Source organism: Symphalangus syndactylus, chromosome 11, assembly GCF_028878055.3.
Source record: "Symphalangus syndactylus isolate Jambi chromosome 11, NHGRI_mSymSyn1-v2.1_pri, whole genome shotgun sequence".
Taxonomy (NCBI): domain Eukaryota; kingdom Metazoa; phylum Chordata; class Mammalia; order Primates; family Hylobatidae; genus Symphalangus; species Symphalangus syndactylus.
This window is the reverse complement of record NC_072433.2, coordinates 88,765,666-88,791,161: the sequence shown is the minus strand read 5'-3', so window position 1 is coordinate 88,791,161 and position 25,496 is coordinate 88,765,666. Positions and strand designations below refer to the sequence as shown.

Here is a 25,496-nt window from a genome sequence, read left to right as displayed (position 1 = left end):
TACTTACTCTAATATATATTGTGCTATTTCATTTTTTTAGAAACGAGGAAGAATATATATATAGTTTTTCGTAGCCACTGGGCTTTACATCAAGTAACTTGATAGTTTTATACCCAGAGGGTAAAATAAATCAAAGAGATGATCTACTTGGTAACTCTTGACATATTTTATGTTGTCATTTGGATGCATTTTCAGCTACCTATGCCAATACTAAGGTTGTACTCAACATCTGAGTGTATATTTGGACTTTTTAAATGAAATTGAGTTTTTTGTGCCTTCTAGTATTTTGTACGTGAAAAAATAATTGATATGGGGTGGTGGTAGTTAAATGTTGCTTGTAGTGACAGAAATTGTATTTCTGCTGGTGAAAGAGAAAAATGCTTAAAGGCTGTGTAAGGGTGTACATATATGTATATATATATGCATATTTGAACAAACTGTAATTCCCACTAGCAGAAGTAACACAGACATTAATAACCTTCAGTAGTATGTTTGAGTAGAATTGATTTGTTTTATGAGTATCCAAAAGCTCTGTGTTATACAATCAATCGGATCCTAAACCAAGTCTTCCATAAAGTTGGTACTGTTTAATTTGTTAGCCTGTTAAGTACTGTAGACATCTACCAAAAGTGAGGAAAGGCAGCCTGTTATCATCTTTATTATGCCCCTGACAAAAAAATTGCTGTATTTTCTTAGAATCTAGTTAGTTAGAGGGACTTTTGGAATCATCCATGGAAATAACTTATATTTTAGTCAAAGAAAAATATATTTTTCTTTATGTTGCAATACACATTTCTTTCTATACCAATGACTCAAGTGAGGAGCTGGCCAAGAAGTCAGAAATTAAAATGAGCCATGATATTTTTCCTCTATTTCTCTCTTTAAAGCTTGCATTGTTTGTGGAGTACACAGATAAGTTTTCCAATCAAAACTGACTATATTATCAAGACAAGAATAGGAACTAGCCAAAAAACCACCTATGAAGAGGTCAGGCACAGTGGCTCATGCTTGTAATCCCAGCACTTTGGGAGGCTGAGGCAGGCAGATCACTTGAGATCAGGAGTTCAAGATCAGCCTGGCCAACAAGGCAAAACCCCGTCTCTACTAAAAATATGAAAAAGTTAGCATGCCTGTAGTCCCAACTACTCAGGAGTCTGAGGCAGGAGAATTGCTGGAACCCAGGAGGTGAAGGTTGCAGTGAGCAGAGATCATGCCACTGCACTCATGCCTGGGCGACAGAGCGAGACTTTGTTAATAAAATAGACAGAGAGAGAGAGAGAGAGGAGAGAGAAGGAAAGAAAAGAGAGAGAGAGAAAGAAAGAGAGAAAGAGAGAGATGTATGAGGAGTTGCTACTGGTAGACACATATAAGTACCTTTTCTTCCCATCCTAACTGATAACTTATTATATTAGTATTCCATAGAGTTGCACTCATAGAATAGTAGAGATCACATAGTCTAAAGTCTTTATTAGGAAGTCTGTGTCTTGGCTTATTTGGGGTGCTTGGACTCTTTTTCCTCTGGTCATCTGATTGATTCTATACTGTCTGATATTGTGATACAATTACCAACAGAAAACACATGGGGTGTTCAACCAAGTGTTAGTGAGGTTCTTGGGTTTGTTAAGAACCCTGCGGAAGAATGGGAGTGACAAAAGGAGTAATGCCTCAGCAACTGTACTCAGGGCCAAAGTCTTGAGGCTGGATTAGAAACAACTGTTTATGCAATCTGCCTATGGCATATTCTCTAACTGTCTCTAAGACAAGCGATGGGTCTAGGTAGGTGGTTTTACCTACCAGACTCTTCATGTTTCCTGGGTATATGAGTTTTGGAAAGTCATAGGACTGAGACATAAAGGCATTGGGAACTCTGTCAGGCGAAGTCTGTCTCAAGAGCTTAGTGTAAGCTGTAACATAAAGACTTGGTCTTTCTAGCTGCTTTTTTGTGGATGATTCTCACAAAGAGAGACAACCTCCTCAAAGTCACATAGTTAATAACTTGGACTCATTCCCAGGTCTGTCTTACTTTAGAACCTGGGCTTTGTACCCCATCAGTGGTTGCCATCTGTGCTTTGAGATATTCCCACAGCTCCAGAGAGCTCCTGAGAGGTCTGAATAGGGTGGAAGTTAGAAACTAATCTAAACTTTTATCTGATTCACATATTTGATTTTTAGATAGAGTGGCTCTTAAAAAATGATACCATTATTTTCAACATTTTGAAAACCTCACAATATTTTTTTCTAATATTGCCACTGCCATATTTCAAAAAAATAGAGGTAGATATGTGGATATATATGTCAGTGCAATTGAATTATCTTCTTCCCCCGACCATATACGCTCTGCTTTAAAAATATATGTGTATTTTTATGTATACATAAATGTAGAGAGAGAGAGAGAGAAAGAGAAAGATGCATTCTTAACCACCTGCTTTAATTGCCCAGAAGGTAATATTTGTAATACTTTGCTTTAGTATGAAGGTGACATTGTTAAATCTGGTGGCATTTTATCTTCTCATTATCATTTTATTAACAAGCAAGCTTTGGCGTTGTAGCTTTCTTTCCCTTCAGATCCACTTTAATTCTAGCTATGAACACAGAACATGCAAAACTGTTTTGCCCTTATATCATGAAATTTGGAGGGAGGGTGTTATGGTTTTGAAAATACCTGGTGATAAAACAGAAATCCCAAGATTCTTTGGGAACTGCAAGTTTGGTAAAGAGTCAAAGTCCATCCTTAATGACTGCCAACAGTGTCAATAAAAGGTGATGGACTTTTTTGTTTTGCTTTAAATATGAGGAAAAATTGGTTGGGAAGTAAAAGATTTCATGAATATCTACAGTATTAATTACTGTGTAGTAGAGCGTCCCACAGCAGCTGAGGTAGTACTGCATTTTGCCCCTAGGTGGCAGCAGAGCACTCCGGGATTGGTGGAAGTCTGTGGTTTGCGACCAGGGAATCAGGGATTTCAATGAAAGGGTCTGAGACCACAGCCATAAGCTGCGAAAGCCAAGAGGACAGCTAAGGACTAAGGAATTGACACTACGCCCGAATCTGGCAGAAGAGTCAAGCCCCAAATCGTGACATGCACACAGGTATGGAACTGAAGGGGGTCAGAATGCAGTTTTTTAGCCATCATGAGCAATTAAGGGGGCAGCACAGGTCTCTGAGTAGGTAGTTTAGAAAGCTTGAATGTTTCAGAGCAACTTTCTTGCTGATTTTAAGACGCTGGACCAGAAAGAAGATCTGGATTCAAGATCTACCTTCGCCACTCATTATAGTGCAACATGAGGGAACAATGGGCTTCAGTTTTCAGATTTAGAACAAAGGCAGCTCAAAGGTTTTTCAAGCTCCTGTATTTTACAATTCTCCCAGTCCTGGCTACACCTGGATGTTAAATCCTCCTGGGTCTTTAACTGCATTCACCTGATTTTGTGGATTTTGTTCGTCAGCCTCCTTTTCAGGTTTTAGGTTTCCATCTGCTTCCTTGTTTTCTGGCCCTCATCTTGCTACACCAGCCTCTGGATTATCCTTGGTTTTTGATCTGGGTGTGCTTTGGTTTGTTATCTCTTTTCCTTTGTTCCCTGATGGAGACCTGTCTCAGGACTGGTTTAATCTTGTCCTTCTTCCACTCCCACAACGATCTTCCCAATCCAATCAAATTACCAGGGTTTAGGTATCTTAACTCTAAAGGAGGACAATGCAGAAAACAATTGCTTGTTTTTTAGTTTTAGGTACACTGAATGGCTATAGAATACAAATTATGGGAAAAAATGAAAAACAAGAACTCTGGAAAGTCTTTTTTGTTTAACATAAATAAATTATGCAAATAAGTTAAAGAAAGCATGAAGAAGCATTTGGCATGCATTGAAAACATCTGGGTTTAACTGAAAAGAGAAAACAAAACATTTCATAAAACAAATATTTGAATTTAAACAATGAATTTATTAATTTTCACATCCTAAGTTAGATTTTGTGATGCATTCTCTTTTTCCTAAGTATGGCAAAAAGCATTAAGAAGTAAAAACATATATATATATACATATAATGTGAATTTACGGGGAAGCCTTGATCATACAAACAAAATCGGTCATCTCCAGAATTCTCTATGTGAAACCTGTGACAAGTTCTTTAGAATCGTTCCCGCAACATCCTCTGGCTCTTGCTATGGCTTAGCGTCTTTTACTATGCTTTCAGCCTATACCCTGGTGTATCACATTCTTTTTTTGCCATTTTAACAACGCAAAATTTCCATTGCAGAGTCATTTCTATCCATCAATTAGGCCTTCTGTTGACACATCTGCATTTTGTAGATGGGCCACTATGGTATCCTCAAGTAGAAATTTGTAGCCAGAAGCATCACACATCCACCTATGTGGCAGATTGCGGCAGACTTCTGCAATGATTACAGTAATGTTATTTTTGTATTGGATGATGATTACAAAAACTGTTTTCTTGACGTAATGTGGTTTGGAGTGTTTAGCAGTTAAAGAAATACTGGCTTTAACTTCTGTATTTCCTTACTGGTTTCCCAAAGCTCTAGGAAGCTACATTGCCCTGTGGAAAGAGATTGGACTACGAAGTTAGGAAAATCTAGGTTTGAATTTATGCTCTGCCCTTTATAATCTGAGCAAAGCTAGGCGAGCTCTTCATCACTTCTCAGCCTGTGTTTTCTCTTCTATTAAATGAAGACAATACTTTGTAGTAGGGTTTCTTAACCACTATTGACATTTTGGGCTGGATAATTCTTTATCATAAGGGCTATTCTGTAGTTTATACGGTTTTGGCAGCATCCCTAGCCTCACCCCACTGGATGCCAGTAGTTCCTCTCTAGTTATGACAAACAAACATGTTTCCAGACATTGCCAAATATACCCTCAGGGGTAAAATTTCCCCTGGTTGACAACTCCTGCCTTACGGGATGTGAGGATTAAATATGATGATATTTGTGAAGTGCTCAATATATGGAAATAACTACTTACGCTCTCTTGGATATCGTATCCACCTCTGATTTGAATTTGTATTTTGAATGCTGAGAATTAAACTACACAGAGCAGAAAGACAGGATCCAAGAGCCTGATGATCATTAGAAGGGATTTAAAGGGTCATTGAGCTGGAGTTAGGCACGAAAGCAATTTGAATAATATGTTTGGTGGCATATATTATAGTGTGACACTGAACATCTGAATCTCTAATGTCTCCATGAACCTCTCTTAATTAGGCAGACATGAGGGTAATGTATTTTTTATAAGGGGGTAAAATAATTTAGGGACACAAAATGCCATTTGGGCATTTAACATTAGCCAGTGGTAAACCTGGCAAACGTCTAAGAGTAATAACAACAAAAAAACACCCAGAGCCATCCAGGAGACTGTCTTCCTGAGAGAAATACATTTTGCAGTCCAGGATCTGTTAGTCTTTCAGCAAGATCTTAAAAATGTCTCTCAAGAGAAGATTTCAGTTTTCAATTGTCTCTTCTCTGTTGTTGTTTTATTGTGTAATATGTAATATTTCATCATGATTTACAATGTAATACGTGAATTATTAGTTGAGAGATCCAGAAACCTGTACCCATATTCTCCTATGCAACTATAAATATTGCCTTGGAAATCTTTGTGGCAATACACTATATACTCTGGGTATTGCTCGATGTAGTGTGGACAGTTCTATAAATTAGCTTGAAAGGAAGAGGGTAGTAAATGTGAGTCATGGTACTGCATGCTGCTATAAACAAACTGGGGTGGGCCCAGTGACATTTTGAAGTCATTCAGAAGTGTTTTGTGAGGTCACCTGTCCTATTAGATGCATATTCTTATTAATAGTTTTTTTTTTTTTTTTTTTTGAGAGGCGACAAAGAGGAGCTAGGAAAGGAGTAGAGGCAGGTGGGAGGAAGTGTCAGGACTTGCAATTAAATTTATTAACTCAATTTCCTAGGATACCAATAAGAGCTGTAATCATGAGGCCATCTAAAAGGCATTAGCTGTTTTACTGCTAATGGGGCCCTTGCCAACAGGAAATAGAACCAGATGCTCTTGGTGGGTGCCGGCAGCTGTTTGGTAGCACAGAACCAAATAGGTTGGACTGTGATAGGGCATATGGACTAATGACAAAAAACATTTTGTATTCATAGAGTATCTCCATTCAAAAAATACCGATACATAGTTTGCAAAAATGAGCGCATGAATCCTTACAGGGCCTCCCCTGGGGAAATAGCCATAAAGGTAGGATGATGATTTTTATGGATGAAAAGAACTATAAGCGGGAGCACATTGGGGTGTGCCTTCCCAGGCCATCTGTGATGGAACGAGCTGTAAAATCATAGCTGAGATATGCCCCAGGTTTTCCTTTTTCTTCCCAGCTCTCTAGGTAGGTATACTCTAGAAGTTTTAGTGCCCACTTTAAATCTGTCAACCTAACTAGCCAGTGAGCTGCTTGAGAGGGGACATCTATTCTACATTCCGAGATCTGGAATCACTTATTTTATGAACAATTATAAGCTGGCCCTTGGAATGCTAAGATATAAAGCATGGCATCTAAATATTTAGATCCTTTATTCATTTACTGTATATTTATTTAAATATGCTAAGTACTAACACTGGGTTGGAGAAATGAAGTCAATGAAAACTCAAAGTTTTTTTGCACAGAGCCCTCAGGACAGCCTACAACAAGGGACATTAATAATATATCGAGGCAATTATGGTGGATACATATAGTCTGGTACATTCATGGATGGTTAGGAGAGACTTTGTGGCAGTGATGAGAAAGGCATGTCAAAGCTAGATGAGAAGGAAGAACAAGAAATATCGAGGTAAAGGGTGGAGAGAATAGACAATGCCATGTAGATGGCTGAGCATCAAAAGCCTAATGGCAAAAAAAACATTTTCTGTTCCAAGAGTAATAAATGAAGAAGTTAGAAGATAGGAAAGGAAGAGAAGGAAGGAAGGAGAATGGTGGAAGGTGAACTGGAGAATTATTCATAGGACTAAATTATTACAGGCACATGAGGAATTCAGATGGTGAGATCAGTTGGGGAGGACACCCAAAGGTTATTCTGCTGGCATTCTGGAAATGCATAAAATTGGAGACAAGAAGACTAACAAGTGGTGGCTGTAGTAATCCAAAAATGAGGTCATGAAAATCTGGTAGTGTGCAAGAAATAATGGAAGGTTTCAAGAAATGCATAACAAATGGAATCTTCAAGACTTAGTGGTTGTTGGATGAGATCTATTTCTGAGTCTCCCTTACTCTGGGGTGTAGCCATCAGGTCCTAATTCAAGGTGACTTGAGTGTTCCAAGGCCCTGCATCTTGAACTACAATATTTCCCTCTAGCTCACTGCAGCTGGCAAATGCAGAGTCCAGATTCTGTCACACTTACAAATTCAGGAAAGGCATTTGCTTTCCATTTCTTGGAGATAGAAAGCGCTCTTTTGATAACTACCAGTTAAAACAGCCTTGCAGAATGTTCAAAAGCTTAATAGACTCTAACACCAATTTACAGACCTAAAGAATTTCCACATGGTTTTCCTACATTGCAATGATAGCTCTGATGGGGCAATGGAGAAGACAAATAATGACTGATTTTTTTGGCCTCTGTTTTCTATAAGGCAAGCACTTCTACAAATGGTATATGGAAGTGCCCATCTTGTTATCCTCCTCTCAAAAGTACTGAGTACTACATTAGGATTAAAATTAAATAAAATTTTCCAATTCAGAAGATAGAGTGATTGATTTACTTGTCATTATTTTGTTAATGAATTGGTAATGAGTTGAAGTCAGATATTTTGAGTGTCATCATACATCATATTGGGTTTGTTTTTGTTTGTTTGTTTGTTTGTTTGTTTTTAGGCAGAGTCTCACCCAGGCTGGAGTGCAATGGTGTGATCTCGGTTCACTGCAACCTCCTCCGCCTCCTGGGTTCAAGCGATTCTCCTGCCTCAGCCTCCCGAGTAGCTGGGATTACAGGCACCCACCACCATGCCCGGCTAATTATTGTATTTTTAGTAGAGATGGGGTTTTGCCATGTTGGCCAGGCTGGTTTCAAACTCCTGACTTCAGGTGATCCACCCACCTCGGCCTCCCAAAGTGCTGGGACTACATGGGTGAGCCACTGCGCCCAGCCCATATTGGTGTTTTCTCCAATCATTATGTTTGTTCTTTTATTTATGATGATTTCTACTTTTAAATTTTAATTTAAAAGTTTTACGGTGGCATACCTTAAGGTGAACTTTACTGAATCATGCTCTTATAAAATTCCCTCCTAATAGAATATGACAAAGGTGGTGGAAGTATATTGCATTATATAATACTTCCCCTTAGCAAATTGGAGTGAGAGCTTCCCTGTCGCTTTGAAGCAAGCTGCCATGTTGTAAGAGAGCCTCTTAGAGGAACACTTGGGAAGGAATTACTACTGGCATATGGGAGCTGCGAGTAAACTCTGGCTAATACCCAGCAAGAAAATGAGAACTTATGTCCTACAATCAACTGGAACTGAATTCAGGTAGCAACTGTGTGGCCTGGGAAGAGCACCATGAGCTCCAGAATACAGCCAATATGACAACTCGATTGCAGCCTTGTGAAACTCTGAACTGAGGAGCTGCTTTATGCCTGGACTCCTAACCAGTGAAAACTGAGATAATAAATGGAAGTTGTATTAAGCTGCTGGTGGTGATTTGTTACACAGCAATAGATAACTAATACAGTTTTCATCTGATCAGATTTATTTTTGTGTGACTTTTCCACTGTTTAAATTCCATAGAAATGCTCTGCCCACATCAAGTTCATTAAATAGTCTTCTAATAATGACGTGTGTTCAAGTTCAGATTGAATGCTGGACATTCACTAGGAAATAGTTTTAATAGGCTCTATGTTTCCCATTCATTCATTCATTCATTCATTTATTCTTTGAGTTATTCGTTAAAAAAATTGACCTCAACATCAACTGTATGCAAAGCACATGATGAATAAGCCACAGTTCTTGTTTTTGAGAGGTTGTAGTCTGGTGCAGATAGAGTCTGAACATAGACAAATATTTTCTCTATAATAGGTGGAAAATTACAAAAGAGGCATGTGCAAAAGTTGATAAGAATATGTGGAGAGAAATTTAATTTTTTTAAAGGATGATATAAAAAGTCTTCAAAGAAGAGATAATCCTGTCCTGCATCTTCTGCAGATGAGATTATCAGGCAGAAAAGAAGACAGGAAGATATTTCAGAAGGAGAAAAAAAGATTTGCAGATACATCAAAACATTTGAAATAGGTTTCAGGCTCAATGAAGGTCGATCCATTTCTGGCTCTATCACTTTCGTCCTAGCACTTAGCATTTTTCTTTGCCTAAGTGAGCTTTTAATATGCTCTGGATACATGAAAGAATGAATGCAAGCAATTGTGCAGGAAATAATGAGAAGTAGTTCAGGAACAGAAACGTTTTTGCTGTGGCTGGAGCACAAAGTGGGCTGGTAATGAGATGTGAGAGGGAACGGGAATGGGAGGTAAAGGGCCTCGTTTGTGTAGAACCCTCACACCTGACACCCATTCAGGTCTGAATGAAATGACTGGCCACTTTTATCTGGTAACAGAGTGAAGTTTTGTTATTTTACACAAGAGCTTTTTAGCGTGATAATGGTTAAAAAACTAAAACTCATGATTTCTTTGGCTTTTTAAACTTTTGATTTCAATATATTAATTGTTTTTTTTCTGACGATAATCCAAACATATGATTAAGATGGTAGAGTTTTGAAAGCACTGGCAGGGATATATTAATGTATCTATGCTGTAGAAAAGAATGTGAAATTACTGTCCAAGCAACAAGGTTGTTTGTTACCTCGATTCCTGCACCGTGAAGCAGATTTTGTCCTTTCCAGGTCCTGTTGGTTTTCTCCATGCCAGCAAGCCTAATGACTGTCTCTGTGTAAAACACTGACGATTTTCGTGACCTCTCTTACCTCAGAGTCTTAGTGTGATGTAACTTGTTGGTATATACTGCAAATGATGCCTATAAAATTTGGAGGCTGATTTCTGAAGTCATTAAAGTGCACCTTGTAATATTATTTCTGATATTATTTCTCAAGAATAACTACCATAAGTTATCATCTTCTCAACTCCCATAATCTGACTGGCCACTTTTATCTGATAACAGAGTGAAGTTTTGTTATTTTACACAAGAGCTTTTTAGCGTGATAATGGTTAAAAAACTAAAACTCCTGATTTCTTTGGCTTTTTAAACTTTTGATTTAACTCCATAATCTGGAGTTGAGAAGCGTTTTGAGTTTAACACATTATGAAGAGAGAATTAAAAGGAGTTGGTGATAATATAATTTTCCCTTTCTATGCTGCTTTAGGAATTTAGTTGACGAAACATTTCCTATGTAGGGAAAATGCATTACTGAATAAAATGTCCAGGGATGCTTTCTGACCAGAACTACTCATAATGAGATAAGATTGCCTGGCTTAGATTGAAAAGAAAATAACATATCAGACAGAAACATAGATGAATACACACATACCATAAATATAGCAGCTTTAAAGAGATTTTGCTGAACTGGTATCATTTAAATAATCCAGTGATCATTTTTGCAGTCTTTCAGCACCCCAAGAAGCACTCCTGGGTCTTCAGCATTTGATGATAATAAAAATATGTTTGCATACCTGTGCTCATTATTGGAGGCATTCTACCATTGGGAAATGGTAGAAATTTTTTTTGAAAATTTTTATGAAATTTCCATAAAAATGCAATGATTCTGGAGCTGGCATAGACATATGTATGAGACAACAAGTTACAATCAATGCCTTCTTAGATGTAGCTGTGATGGTAGTCTCCTATTAATTCTAGCAGGAGGCTGTATTAACTCCTCATTAATAATTTCTCTTTCAATGAAATGACTTTTGAAATATAAGAGGTCAGAAATGTATTTGTTTTTCCATATCATGTTTGGTAAATACCCCAGTTTTGAGTGTCTTTAACTCAGCATTTTGGCGATGGATTGGCACTGGTGCTTTGTCTTCTTGTTGTTCTCTGATCCTGCTATGAGGGTGTTTTCTCTTACTTGAGGAATTTATAAATGTATAATTGTTAACTGTATGATTATGAAGCCCCTGTTTCAATAACTTGCAAGTTTGTTCAGATGAGATTTTCTGGAAGTCAAGAAGGTCTGTGTGCAACGACATGAAAGACTTATTACTTGAATACAGATATGGCAACAGGGAATTATCTGGCTGTTTGCAAATAAGACTAAGTTCTCTGTATGCTTCATAAAAATCACCAACATAAGTTCCAAATCCACATATTCATAAATCCCCATAGGATAGAAGCACAAAATGTGAAAATAAGGGTGATTGGCTTGAGTTGCTTATGCTTTTGGTTCCTTGCCATAAATTTGTACGTGTTGTTTGTGTGCATTAACTAGGGAATAAGGCAGCAAGTTCCCAAGCACCAAGAAAAAAATATAGAAAATTTTAAAAATGATATATATTAAATTAAAATAATTAAAATTTAATTAATAATATTAAACTTAAATGTCATAATACCATCCATATATCCTCCTAAAGAATGTTAAAATACCTCTAATATGTTATATTAGCCATGGTTTACCTCACTGCAGCTGCCACAGTTTCGAGTATGACAAATCTACTATTCTAATTAGATGAACTTCTGGAATATGTCATAATAACATACAAAGCAAGAAATAACAACTTCTGTTTAATCTGGATGAAGATAAATTCTGAGAAAAGGAATTGATACAAAAGCTCATGGAGGAGAATATTAATTATTACACAAAATAATTACCTGTGAATTCTCTACTGAATAAAGTAAATAAGGCACAAAGCACTGTTGAAAATATCTGTCTCAGACTGAATCTGGGTAGGTAAATAGCACAGTTAAAGCTAATTTTTAAAATGAAAAACAAGATGAAAAAGACAAATGAAGTTTAAAGATAAATTTTCTTAAGTAAAAAGACTCTATAGGCTTCCAATACCTAGTAATGTTCTAAATGTCAAATAGATACTTGAATAATTGTTTGTCTAGAACATAAAAAGGAGATGACATATTAAACTATATTGACTTACATTTGCATGCTGACTATGACTTGGAGAATAGTATATATCTTTAGATATTTTTTATTATTGTTTTATAAACCAGCATTTTATGATTTAAACGTCAGATTGAGAGTTGACTAGTTACCCTAGTTGTGCCACATTATACCATGAGTTCTATGAATCACTAAAAAATTCTTAACCTGACTTATTTAGTGTATCTGCCATTCTGTGGATTTGTTACATAGGGATGATTAATTATGTATTTACTACAGTCATATCCCAATTTACCTTAAGATTGCTGATATGTGTTTAGAAAAGTATTTATTATATTTGCATCTTTGCTTATTTAATGATGTGATCATTTTGCTGTCGTGCTGTCATTATGAGTTCTAAAATTATGCACTCAGTACTTATTTGTTTTGTTATGTGGAGATTAAATCTATTACTTCACATCTTCAAATATTGACTCTTAATTGGTATTTCATCTATAAGTTTAGTAACAAAATTAACATTTTTGTTAATTAGGTAAGAACTCTAACTTCATTAAATATTAATACTATAGCTGCTAAAGAAACATAGAAGAGTGGTCTAGTTTTGAAGACTCAGGATTTTTTTCTTTTATTTCAACTAAAAGAAAAAGGATTAAAGAAACTTTGGTATGTATGTGGATCAAAAGTAATGGTCATAGATTTTAAACACATTTAAGGATTTACTATAATATTAATTTCCTTTTCCCCACCAAATATTATATAAATCTATGAATTTTAATTTGTTAATCATCCAGAGAAGAAATAAGTAAACATTATCACTACATGACTTTTGTCTTTATTATTTTTTAATATGAATTAGTCAAAAGCAAAAGCTACAAAATAAAGGGCTAAAGATAAAAATTTTTAATCGTTATGATTGTTATAAAACAATACAAATGAAAGTGATCTCTTAACATCAAATATTTGTGTGCCAGAAAGCTATACAAGTGAGTTACATGATTTGTGCATGTTTCAAGATATTACTACACCTAGAACTGCAATCTGCTGAAGGGATTTTTATGTTCATCTCTCCATGATCATGAGTGTTGGTTAGAAGAGTCTCTCTCTCTCTTTCTTTCTCTCTCTCCTTCCCTGCATTGCATCACAAAAACTCTGGAAATACATACATGCAGATTTGATGTGGTGATCAAAATAATGTCTTTTAAAACCAAATTTATGTTTTATTGGGTTGGTTTTGCATTAATAATCATGGAAGCCAAAATTAAGTCTTTTGATATTCCATATCTTGCCAAATATTATTAGGATTTAATATTTGAATGGAGCTAAATTATTTATTTTTTCCATAGATGACTGAGTTGGTCATATATTATAGTGCAGTGAGTAGTTCAGTGTCTACTTTTTTTCTGAGTTTTAACATCCAGTCCAGTTGACAAGCCTCTTAGGAGTCTTCTTTTCACTATCTGTAGAATAAAGACGATTTCAAAACACATAGGTTGTTTATTCGGGAAGTATTTGCCATGTGAATCTTAAAGTGCTAAAAGATTAAAAGAGAATAAGGAGAATTAAAATCCAAGATTCTCTCCTGAAACAATAAGAATTTTTTTTAAAAAATCGATGGGTCTTCAGAAGTGAAGGAAGCTGTTTCATTTCTTGACTTCTCTTTCTAGGATATATATCAGTAGGGAATCCTAATTTCACTTTCACTGCTCCATAGAGGCCACTACTCCAATGCATAATGGTTAAGGACTAGGACCAGAATTCAGGAAATAAGCTAGTGAATTCTGATCCAACTATGTTTTCAAAATTACATTTAGAGATCATATGTCTGGAGTTTTTATTTTGCATAATCATAATATAAATTGATTATGCCATTGTGTCATATATATCAGTATACTATTTAATGTGCCTACCATGTTCATAGCTGGTTTGATAATTTATTGAATAAACATAGAAAACTTTGCGCTATATATACAAAGAATTATTTTCGCCACTACAGTAATTAATGTAATGTCTTATAGTCTTTGTTTTGCTACTACTAAGGACCTGTATTTAAAAGTAAAATTCTCAAGCCCCTGTGGTTGATTATGATGTAATGAACCAAATTTACTTATGCATTCCTCTGACCATTACTTTGGGTATTCACTTCCTAAATTGAATCTTGACTTGGCCATATGGTTTGTTTTAGCATTTTGGACAGGGGGTTGATATCAAACATGACAAAGGAGCAGAGATTTGAAAAGCGCTTCTTTAATGCTGCTCTCTGTATAGCTTGTCTTGGTGACTTGGGAAAATATTTCACCTTTAGATTGGTCTTCCATTAATTTCAAATTATTCAATCTTTCCTTTTCTAGCAGTCTAATTCTAAATCTAATTCTAAGGGTGGCTTTGTGGTAAGAGAAGTTTCTAGTAAAGCCTGTCAGTATCTTCACAAAAGAAGGTCAATGTGATGATATACAAGCAGATGCTATTTTTTCTTAAAAATTATTCTTAATGATGAGGATGCTCCTCATTAATAAGATTATAGAGACAGAACTCATTTGCATAACCATAGTAAAAGGGAGCTAAAGAGGCAGCTCTTCATCTTCATGTGTGAGAAAAATTGAAAATAGCAATATGCTCAATAGGCTATGTGCATGTTCTAATCACAGGGCTCTGCATGTCACTTTTAAAATTAACATATAAATAGCTGCTATTTTAATCTCTCTCTTTGAATGAATTATCACACATCAACTAGATATTTCAATTAATGAGATAGCATTGCATAATATTATAGAAAATGGGTATCTCTATTAGGACTCTTGAAAATTGGAGGAAATGATGAAGAGTGTGGCAGATGTCTTCTTCAAAGAATTGTTTGACATACACGCAAATCCACTCTGACCTGAAGTGCCCTGGGAAATGAGAAATGTGCCAGAATGGTGTGAGCGATAGAGTTGTGTACACATTACCCATTATATAAAGATTTGTTTATTTTATTTACTTATTTATTTATTTATTTATTTTGAGATGAAGTTTCACCCTTGTTGCCCAGGCTGGCACACAATGGCACGATCTCGGCTCACTGTAACCTCCGTCTCCCAGGTTCAAGAGATTCTCCTGCCTTAGCCTCCCAAGTAGCTGGTATTACAGGCATCCACCACCATGCCTGGCTAATTTTTGTGTTTTTAGTGGAGATGGGGTTTCACCATGTTGACCATGCTGGTCTTGAACTCCTGACCTCAGGTGATCCACCTCGGCCTCTCAAAGTGCTGGGATTACAGGCGTGATCCACTGTGCCCTGCCCTGCTTATTGTTTTTTAAAAGTTTAATGGGATTTATTTTACAATACATTTTAGGCAATGTCATTTCCTTTGAAGACAGGACTGTATCTGACAGCAAGGGACAGAAGTTATGTATGGTCATTATTATTTACAAAATATGATAAATTAAGTCATTGCTATCTCTTTTTGAAAAAGAACTGGTTAAATGTTCTGTCTAATAAATATCATAAAACAAGTAATATAATTTCATGGGATATATGTTATATATAATAGGAGCATACTCCAGGGAATTTAGAAAAATTTAATTTTTAATCAAAGAAAAAATTATTTTTCCTGGTCAACAAAAATAATGTAATATGCAGCAAAATTTTTGTGCTAAATAGTGAAGAGAAACAGGATGGCATGTCCCTACCTCAATAAAATCAGAACATTTAATTAAAGCAATATTTCTAAATTAATTATATAGCATTTTGAGTAGAAGCATACTTATTCTTATGCAGCTCAATCATATATGTTAAACATGTAATTTTATATTTAAGTTCCTTATGACTTTATAATAGAATAATATTTTATTTCATAGCAATACCTGCATGTAGATGCTTTCAACAAATGTGGGTACTATCTATCCTAGATTTAAAAAAATAACTCCAGTTTCAAATAATACTTCTCTGCATCTATCAATGAGTCATATCACTTTAGTATTTGCCAATATTGATTAATTTGCTTAATAAATATTCCATAATGGAAGTCTTATCAGTAGCATATGAAATTAAAAAAAATAATAAGGTGATATACAGAAGACCTCTTTATAATCACATCAGCTTTTGTAGGTCCTGTTAGAACCACAAATCCTTCAGTGGTTAACTGAATGCAGTGAAGTGGGTATAGTTTTAATTAATATTATCGGACTCTATGATGTTGACATATCTGTAGTTCTAGTTACATTTTTAACCTTGAAGTATTCCTTTAAAAAAGAACAATGTGAAATTTCTTAACTAGTATCCAGATTTGATTCAGATTTCAATAACTATAAATGTTTCACCATCACTTCTAAAAGCAACAGACTCACTGAATTTTATTGTATAAAGCTATTTTTCAATGTCAGTGCCTAATTTTCCACATGAGACTGAATGGTACAAGTTTTCTTTTAAAAGACTTTCAATATTTTTTCATTAGTATATGTTGGTCCAATTTTTAACTTGTTGCTTGCTAATTAAATTTTGTGAGATTAGATTGGATTATAGTTAAGAGTGCTTCTGACAGAGGTATTTTGATTCTAGGTTGATATATTTTTAAGTTATATATGAAGAATTGTGGTGATTTAAAATATTTACTCATATAAACATTTTTTATTTCATCTAAGACAGTTTCCCTGCTGTTTTCATATATTATGCTTTCTCCCATAATCGTTTCTCTTCTTGCAACAATTTTCAGCTCTACATCTGTCAAGTAATTATTTTTCCCTTTTTGTTTCAAAAACACTTCACTCTTCATCCTCCACAACAACTCTATATAAATATTTGCATATGTTAAATATTTGATATATTTAGCCACAGCATTAAATTTGTGTTTGTTTCTTCTTCTTTTCCTGTCAGTAATCTAAATATGCAGAAAGAAAACAGAAAATATTGGAGTAGACTTCTATTATCCCATCAAAAAATACTAAAGCATCATCACTTTAGTTGGTTGAATCAAAAGACATTATAGCAATATAAATTGTTATATATCAATACCATGTTCACAACACACAGATGGGTCAAATAATATCGTTGCCTGTATGAAGTGTTAACGCGAACTAAATATGGCCTGAGGACTCAGTACTTGTATATTTGAATCCTTGTGGATGAACTACAACCTAACTTAATAGGTAGACAAGACTGAGAACCTAACTGGGAGTGAGTGCCTGTAACAGTGGCTGGGTCTTGGCCAATCCCTGCAGCCATACTTCAACCACTCATACATTGTCGAGTGTTCAAACTGTGTTTAAATAAGGCAAACACTGAGCTGTAACCAAGTCAGTTGTTTCTGTACGTCACTTCTGATTTCTGTATGTCACTTCTTGTTTTTTGTCTGTAAATCTTCTTCCATCACGTGGCTGTGCTTCTCTCTCTCAATCTGGTGTGATTCTGGGGGCTGCCAAATTCGCAAATCGTTCATTGCTCAATTAAACTCCTTTAAGTTTAATTCAAGTGAAGTTTTTCTTTAACAGAGGAAAGGGTAAAAAAGTGGTTGCACAGTTTTCTAAAGATCACAGTCTTGAGACTGTGCTCTGAACCACCACCCTGTGATAAGTAAAGTTCAGCCTATTTATCCAGCAGAAATGTTTCCCAAGGTTTATTTCCCAGATATTGTTAATTCACTGCACCAGACTTATTAAAGATTATTGTTGCAAGTTTTTCATTTCTCATAGTTGTTTTCTTAATATGTGAAAAATACATTATCTTTGAAAACTGACACATGAATGATTCCTAAATTAAATAATATTTAGATAACTTCACAATATTACTTTCAATAATAGGTAACAGTTTATATGTAAAGTCAAAACACATTTATATTAATGTTAAACTGCCTACATGTCAGAAATCTCATATATTTAAAAAAGTGAAAACAAACCAGATTCTCAGTATTTTACAGCAGGGTTTATCATCCAGTAAATTGATATAAAGGAGGGTGGAAATTGCGTTCAGAAAATTTACTGTATTTGACTCACTCATTCAGATACTCATCTAACGAGTCGACATACTTAGGAACTAAATAAATTTTACTTGACCTTACTCAGCAAGGACTTCCTTCACTGGATCTTCACATGCACATAGATCTTTGATTCCCTTTTCCTGACTTCATAAATGCATGCAGCCAACTGCTATGAGCTCCTATGGGAAAGGTCACAATAAGCTCACTCTTTTTAGTTTCTGTGTATTTATATATTTTCTTCTCCCTTCTTTTACCTCTTTCTTCCCAATTCTTTTTGAACTTCTGCTTTCTCCAGGAACATGTCAGAACCAGTTCCACATGTGTCTTCAGCCCCTAGCAAGGAAGTATAGCACAGATCATTTAAAAATTTGCAAGGATGATCTGGAGAGAAAATAATAAGTTCATTTTTTTAGTGAACCTAGTTATCTTAGCTCTTTATTACATTGTCATAGTAGTTTAATAGTTGCAAAATACTATAGTATATTTTAAACAGGACATATTGGAAAAAGTTTAACATGAACCACAAGATCTTTGATGTGTATTTATTCCTGTACATGTGTATACAAACAAGTGACAAATCCTAGGCAGAGAAATCTAAAGGTGATCTAGTAGATGTGTTTCTAAAATCATGGAGCTTATTTTTGAGTCTTGTACTCAAGTGTATCATGATTTACAATTCACTGGAGTCTGCAGCAGTGCTCTATAAATACTTCATGAAATATTCTATTGAAAGTATTAGCATTTTGAGATACAGCAGAAATTATTTATATGCCTTTCCTTTTGGAAAACAATTTTTGTCAGTATATACGAAGACATGAAAAACTCTTAGGTTTTGTTTATAGTTGGGAAATCTTGTTTTAGAATTTACTGTAAGCTGAGGCTTTGCATGTTGAGATTCTGCCTTCATTTCAATAGAAGCAAATTCTTATACATATCCATGGAGATATAAATATATATATATATTTCTTAAACATATCCACATATGGATTAGCATCAAGAAATGCTGCATATTTTGCAAATTTGAATTTAAAGTATTTTAATACCAATATTTAATATTTTTAGAAGCATTAGCTTTTTCCTAGGGGTAACAAACACATTTTCTTTCTTCATCCAAACTTCAGGAAAGAAAGAAGAAAGCCAGCCTACATGAGTTTGGGTAAGAATAAAAACTGTCATTGCAAATAAACATAAAGGACACACCTTGAATATTTAATTTCTAATATAATTTAGAAATAAATATTTATATGTAATGTCTAGAAATGGATGTTTTCCCAAATCTGCCCAGTCTTTATTCCCTAAACCCATTATATTTTTCAGTTATCAGCAATTTGGGGTAATTACATCTAGTCATGAATTTAGAGAGAATAAGATGAGGAAAGAGGTCTGTTTTGTTCAGTAAACACCTGTCAAACTCTTGTTTCAGGCTAAGCAATAGGCTTAGTGCCAAGTGTACAAAAATGAAATACCATGTGGCCCCTGCCATGTACTACTTCTAATTTAGTAAGTAGGAGAAAAAATGCCTACATCGTAATAAAAATGTTCAGAAGCAGTTGTGACAGATTAACAAAGTGGTATTATAGACAATACAGAGAAATGGCTACTTTTAAACAGAGAATTAGAAATTATGTAATTAAGTTGATAATACTAGCATCCAGAAATTTCTAAAATGTGACTAATTTAAAAGGTCTAGGGCGAAGATAATTCTAACCATGGTAGCAGAGTAAACATAAATCACCTTTTTATCTAACTTATTGTATTATTTTAATATGTATTCTGTTAGGCTTTTTTTCTAATTCTAAGGAGCTGTGGGAATGACACAAAAGAGAATATGCTCTGTATATTCTTGATATTTGTTAGTGATTTAAATTAATATTTAACTTATAATCACTTTCATAGTTTGATACATTATGTTTAAAAAGTTCTATAACAAAATGTTTCTGTATTGTGATTAATATTCACCATTTTAATTCCCTCTTGTATCCAGATAATACTCTGAAGTGCTCTATATGCACTTAACAAAAACGAAAAGTATGCCTTTAAGCCTAAAATAAATATCTGAAGATACTAAAGAATAGTCCACTTTTCCTTCTCTTCTTTCAGACTATTTCATAGAAGAGAAGATCATTGAATAGACATCTGTATATGCAGATGCCCTGATCCCTGCATGACTGTTATCCTTCAAGGTAGATTTGATACTTGAGGGAAACATTGGTTTGTTTATTTGCTTGAAATTGATATGTATAGTATTATGTAGAGAGAATGTCTGTGCTAGCTTCATCCTGTCAGTCTGTGGACAAGAAAAAATCACATTCTAATTATTTGTTAAAAAACAAGCAAATATGAAACTAAAATTAAAAAAAAATGAATAACCAACAAAACACCCTCCTATTTCAGATTTTGTTTTTTTGTTTTTGTTTTTTTTTTTTTTTTGCATAGGCTAACTTTCTTGGATTAATAGCATATAGATTGAAAACAGTTTATGAATTTATTTAAATCTTATATTCATGGCCCTTATAAAAATTAAATCGTGATATCTTTATTTGAGAGAGTGGCAGATAATGATTTCTCAAAAACAAATTCTCTGTGGAACATGGCTTATCTCTTTTTTATGAAGGACTGGAATATTTGAAATTCCAAACTCTTTTGATGGTTGAATCAGTGATGTGGAAATCTCTGCACGTAAGAACCATATCAGAACCATGACTGATAAACTATGTTGATCCACTTACATGGGAGACTTGAGCAAAGTGCCTATAATATTTCAGAGTCTTCTGTAGGAATTATAAGTAATATATGACCAAAGACACTGAAGAAACTTAGATATCATCAAGGCTTGGTGCTTACAATTTACTTATTTATGTACTTATTTATGATTTGGTGTCTATGGAGGTGTTTGGAACACAATTTTGGTGGTTAGGATTTAGAGTAGTCTACTAAGAAGTGATCACGAATGTGGGATAAGGTTAAGAACGAGCAATCTCAGGCACATGGCCGTGCTTGGGTAACTTACTTAGTAGTTCTGTTACCAAATTTCTATTTCATTCCTACAAAAATATTTTCTAAACCAGTGGGAATTTACATTTTTCATGTAAGATAACGAAGCCAGTAAACATGCTTACAGTGGTCTTTAGAATTGGTGCTAACAGCTGTGACTTAGGGAAACAATAAGCATTTAAATGGGGAAAATTAAAACATAAAATAACTTGTTGTCACATAAATTATTTTTATGTTGTACTACTGTAGCTATGTTATGCATGGGCACGTTCTCATTTAAAATTGAGTTTCTTGAATATTGTTTATGACTTGAAAATATGCATGCTTTTTTGCTTTAAAAAGATCCTAAATGCTTTTTGCGTATTCTATAAGCACATCCTACAAGCTTTTAATAAAACACTGACTTAAAGGTTAGGAGAGTCACTATAAATTTGTGACTGTGTCCCACTCTCTTCTGCTCTTCTGCTTCATGGCCTCTAGGCATTTAGTTTGTAAGAACAGATAATGAAGAATGGTAAATGACTGTCTATACCAGACTGATTCAGAGGCACAGTAATACAATACTGACACATGCTTAATGTTACTGCTGTTGAACAACAATATAGCTTACAGTTTATTAACATTATTTTCCTCATAACTGTATTTTTCTTATCATGGTAACTTTAGAACTTCTCTCATGTAACATAATTTGTGAATATATACCCAATTAAAATTCTAGTTGCCTTGTTTTATGTTTTCTAGATAGGCAGCTATTGGATCAAAACCACAATGTGGCTAAACGTGGCTGTACTATGTTCTAATCAAAGAGCCCATTTGAACAGTCAATTAGAAGAAAAAAAGTAGCTTCATTAACAATGGTTTTTAGGTGCAGAGTATTGTAGGTATGTTTAAAATGGTGTTGAGTTATTTAAAAATATCTCTATGAATTATGAAATAAAATTGTGTGAGTTATTGATATCTTGAGATAATGGTTTAGGGATTAAAGCACAAAAGGCTTGTTGAAAACAAACCTATATTTTCCAGTTGGCTAAGTCTCATGTATGGTTTAAGTTGTTCTCTGCTATTCTCTCTTTCTCTCTCTCTCTCTCTCTCTGCCTTTTTCTCTGTCTTGAATATGTAAATTTAATGTATAGATGCTGAGTCTTAAAAGTTGTAAGACCTTCTCATTTAGCCTAAGCCTTTTTCACCATCAAAAATTCTTTAGACACAGTCACAAAATTGGCAATATGAGGCTTGTGAGATGCATAAAGCAAAAGCTTTGTTTTTTCAGTCCTCACCCCCTTTTAAAAATTATCTTGGTATAAATATTGCATTGCCAAGAAAAGTCTACTTTTACCCTTCCAAGTTCACCATGCTTTCCTCTTCTGTGGTAACACCCATTACAATCTGTCCACATGTCTCTTGTACTTTCCACATTATGAAGTGATAACATCACCCCATTTTAGGTGCACAACCACCCTTGTGCCTGGTAAAAGGGCAGCATCTCTGTGTTGTAGATGCGGAGGCTCATGTCCAGAATGGCTAGTGAGAGGTAGCACTGAAACTAGAACCCGTATCTAGTAAACAATTTCAGTGCTCTTCACATTTTGGCTGCACAGCCCATCACACTCACACTGTGGACATGCCAACCCTAGAATTTTAAAACGGGACTTGTTCCAGGGTCACTTAACTAGTCTTACTGCCTCTTATGATTGATTATGCCTCATTTCTGAAAGTTGAAAAGTGTGCTCTTTCAGAGAGAGATGGCCCCTGTGGATGCATTACATGTCTAGCAAAAAGTTGTGTGAGGCCAGGCGCGGTGTCTCACGCCTGTAATCCCAGCACTTTGGGAGGCAGAGAGGGGATCACCGGAGGTCAGGAATTGCAGACTAGCCTGGCTAGCATGGCAAAACCCCATCTCTACTAAAAATACAAAAATTAGCCAGGCGCGTGGCAGGCACCTGAAACCCCAACTGCTCGGGAGTCTGAGACAGAAGAATCACTTGAACTCAGGAGGTAGAGATTGCAGTGAGCCGAGATCGAGCCACTGCACTCCAGCCTGAGTGACAGAGCGAGACTCCATCTAAAAAAAAAAAAAAAAAAAAAAAAAAATGTTGTGTGGGTGTGTGGGGACGTCTGTGTGTATGTGGAGGTGGTGTACAAAAAAATGCAGCTGTGTCCTGGTGAGCAATGACTCAGCCTGTTAGTGGCACAGTCAGGACAAGTAAGAGAGTGCATGTCCTCCGACTCAGCCTCAAGGACAGGGGCTTCCTTTCCCATTGCTGGCCACCCCCACCATTTCCATTCCACTCAGCACTTCTCTGTGTCCTATCACACTCAGCTTCGAAAGTTACTCAGATTTCGTTTTTAACACTTGGCCAAAATATAAATAAAATGTTTCTCAATGCCTGCATTACAAACTCTTGTCAGTAGTATTTTCAGGTATTTTGATCCCTCTTATATCTGCTTTTTCATTTTGGAAAGCTAAAATTATTTTTGAAAATATAAATAAACAGATACATAAGCAAAATGCAACATTTTCTGAAGTTAGAAAAATATAATTTTACCATGATGAGATTCCTACAGATAGAAATTGAGGATCAAAGATAAGGCATAAATCATGGGTATGGATACTCCTTGGGGTTCAGCCATTGAATTTTTCTTAAATAAGTTATACCCTTTCAATTTCCTATTTCCTTTTTCTTTGTGCATCTTTGATGTTTTAAAAGATTTAGTGTAATTCTATGGATTTGGAAAACAACATAATTGATGGGTTATTTGTATAAACAAATTTGCATTAATGCAAAGTTAGAAATACGTTACAAGTGAGTTTGATTTCTAAAATTTGCTTTCTCAGATGTGACTGGTAATTGCTTACAAGGAATAATTTACTATTTCCTCTTTCAAGAGACTTATGACAGTTGAGCAGCAATCAGGAATGAATAAACTCAAGGGGAGTGAACAATATTACATACCCCAACAGAAAATAATTGCGACATTTATTTCTAAGATCTGTGGTAAAGCTTATGAACAGATTCTCTTAAACTTGGTTACAACTTGTGCTGCAATATGGATTCTATAAAAATGAAATACAACAACTCAGTTTTGCTAAATTAAATGTATACTTTAAATTTTTAAGTCAAACTGCTTTGATTATAAAGTCAATATAAAACTAAAACAAACAAATGCCTAAGAATACATCAAATATGTCCATGTATCATTCAGCAGCTATGCTTCAAGGATACAACAGTGTTTTTTCAAGTCCCTGGTTTTGGGAGGCAAGACAACTTTCTAGCTTTGAAAATTATGCAGTTTTGGTATTTGGCATCAGCTTCTCCTTGTGCACTTCAAATGATTCTCAAAAATAATTTAAAAAATAAACAAGCAAAGGTAAAGCAGTACTTATACAGATAAATTATATAATAGCTCTTGGTATTCTACAATCAGGCATTAAAATAGAATAAATAAAGGCACCTGCTTTCCAAGATTTTTGAAATTGTTTATTTCATCATCGCCAACCCTATGTTTGGTAAAAAATAGTTGAAGGTATTACCATTTTGTTTTAGTGTTTTTCTAGAATCCTGAGTTTTGTGACTTAACATAACAAACTTCAATGATGGGCAGTGTTTTTTTCACTTTAGCAGTCTACAAGATAACATCAGTGTTAGGTCAATAGGAAGTAAATAGACTCATTGAAAGCCAACATGGCTGGGCGCGGTGGCTCACGCTTGTAATCCCAGCACTTTGGGAGGCCGAGGCGGGCGGATCACGAGGTCAGGAGATCGAGACCACGGTGAAACCCCGTCTCTACTAAAAATACAAAAAATTAGCCGGGCGTGGTGGCGGGCGCCTGTACTCCAGAGGCTGAGGCAGGAGAATGGCGTGAACCCGGCAGGCGGAGCTTGCAGTGAGCTGAGATTGTGCCACTGCACTCCAGCCTGGGCGACAGAGCGAGACTCCGTCTCAAAAAAAAAAAAAAAAGAAAGCCAACATGAATGCTATTAATTAGAAGATTAATTGTGTTTTTTAAAAATCTATACATTCCATCTGATATATATTATATACAATATATATTTATATACATACAATTTAAATATATATAACTTAAACTACTGTTTTTGTCAAAGTAGGCTAATTGCCATAACAATCTATCACATAAGAAGCCTAACATAATACAATTTTATTTTATTTGCTTAAGTAATTATCAATCACAGATATTCCTAGTTGTGCAGCTCCCCTTCAGATTGTCATTTTGTGTCTTGGGCTCCGTTCATTTTGGTTCTTTCCTTCTTTAAAATCAGAAAGTTCTTTATTAAATGGGCAACAAGCAACCTAAAGTATTAAGAGTAGGTAGAATGGGAACTGAAACTTTAACCAACAAATACGTTTCCTTGTAAGAAATATAGAGGCAGAGACGAGCAGGCAGAAAGCCTCAGGGTTCCTACTTTTGAGGGTTGTGCCATATGACTACTGCTACCATTTGATTCTAACCATTCTAATCTCTCTAATTTGTCTTGTTCTATTCCCAGCAGCCCTCTTATGCTCCACTA

At 35.1% G+C, this 25,496-nt stretch overlaps 1 long non-coding RNA gene across 1 annotated transcript in view; it reads left to right on the top strand.

The window, feature by feature from the left end:
• The first annotated feature begins 2,960 nt into the window (after positions 1 to 2,960).
• Positions 2,961 to 25,496, top strand: part of LOC134731835 (uncharacterized) — a 409,501-nt gene continuing 386,965 nt past the window's right edge. The window contains exon 1 of the long non-coding RNA XR_010114459.1: positions 2,961 to 3,090. This is a non-coding gene — a long non-coding RNA (uncharacterized lncRNA). The remainder of the gene's footprint in view (positions 3,091 to 25,496) is intronic.